This window comes from Colobus angolensis, unplaced genomic scaffold (genome assembly GCF_000951035.1).
Source record: "Colobus angolensis palliatus isolate OR3802 unplaced genomic scaffold, Cang.pa_1.0 Scaffold1, whole genome shotgun sequence".
NCBI lineage: Eukaryota > Metazoa > Chordata > Mammalia > Primates > Cercopithecidae > Colobus > Colobus angolensis.
Window position 1 is genome coordinate 18,069,414 of NW_012110918.1, and position 1,527 is coordinate 18,070,940.

General features: G+C 59.0%; 1 protein-coding gene across 1 annotated transcript in view; it reads left to right on the plus strand.

The window, feature by feature from the left end:
• MRPL12 (mitochondrial ribosomal protein L12) overlaps positions 1 to 1,527 on the plus strand; it is a 30,088-nt gene that overhangs the window by 9,054 nt on the left and 19,507 nt on the right. Inside the window, exon 6 of the transcript XR_001003921.1 lies at positions 300 to 304. The gene's annotated coding sequence lies outside the window, so the exon portion shown is untranslated. The remainder of the gene's footprint in view (positions 1 to 299; positions 305 to 1,527) is intronic.

Here is a 1,527-nt window from a genome sequence, read left to right on the forward strand (position 1 = left end):
TTTTAGTAGAGACGGGGTTTCACCGTGTTAGCCAGGATGGTCTTGATCTCCTGACCTCGTGATCCGCCCGTCTCGGCTTCCCAAAGTGCTGGGATTACAGGCTTGAGCCACCGCGCCCGGCCAGCCTCTGATTCTTAGTAATTGGGAGCCAACGGATGCAACTCATTTTGGTTTACACTGAGATCAGGCCGCTTCCTAACTCTTGAGTCTGTTTGCTCTGGGCCTTTTAAGCCCAGCGTGATCCCTCTGAGTCCCTGCAGTGCATTTGCGCCATCTCCACATGTGGAGCCCCAGCCCAGGCTTGGTGTGGGCAGCGCTATGCCACACTCTTCTGGCTACCTCCTGAGCACCTCGACCTGCTTCCCCACCAGGTGTGGCTGTGTTTTCACCCCGTGTCCACCTGGCACCCTTCCCCATCGCCAGGTAGTTAGGGTCTGTGTGGGCAACACCTGAGGGTCAGAGGGACCGCCTCTGGTCAGCTGCTCACTCCCCAGCCCAAATCTTCTGCTGATGACTTATGGGGTCAGAGGCCACCTAAGGGTCTAGAAAACAGTCTCCTCCAGTTGGCCAATGAAGACAAATACAGAGCCTGCCTGCCTATGTCGGGGTTACGGCCCAATAAACCCACAGCCAAGCTGAAAATCCTATGTGTCTTGCGCGTCTGACACAGCCAGGGCATCGCTGGATGCGCGGAGACAGAGCTGGACACATTCTGGAGCTTGAGGGGTTCAGGGACCACGAGTTGTTTTTCCAGTGCCCCTCACCTTTCGCCCTGGAGGGTGGGGGAAGCCAGAGAGCAGTGACCAAACTGGAGCTGCAGCTTCTTCATCCCTGTGGCCCAGCCCCAAAGCAGCCTTGGGGACTTAAATTTCATTTTCCCCAGCAGGTGCACCTGGGCCAGGAACACACTAGTACCTCCTTGTTCTTCGCAGGGAAATGGAATCCAAGCAGGGGTCCAGATGCAGGCAGGCACCTCCTGGGAACGGGAGCCCCAGGACCCACCCCGGGGCCCCACTTCCAGGGTGGTTGCCTGGGGCGTCTGGTCAGAGCCAGATCAGAACTGAGCAGGAGCTCCCGGTCCATGTGTGTGTGGGAAGGGAGAGGCAAGTCCTTCGTAACCGCCGTTTTCTCCCAGTTTTCATTCAATCTGGCCCCAAGCAGGTTCTTTTTTTTTTTTTTTTTCTGAGATGGAGTCTCGCTCTGTCGCCCAGGCTGGAGTGCAGTGATCTCAGCTTACTGCAACCTCCTCTCCCGGATTCAAGCGATTCTACTGCCTGAGCTTCCTGAGTAGCTGGGATTGCAGCAGTGAGCCACCGCGCCCGGCTCCCGAAGCCGGTTTTCTGTTCTCTTGCAGTTGGGCCAGGGCTGAGCCCTCGTGGGGGCAGGGGTTGCAGACCAGTGGACGCAGGACTCACGCCGCACACACGTGGCCCCCGCCGGATGAGTCACGAGCCAGCGCCTGCGCGGCGGGGTGGTCACGGAGGCGGGGGGCAGGTTCAGGGCCAGGGGCCGGGCCTCTTGGGGGTT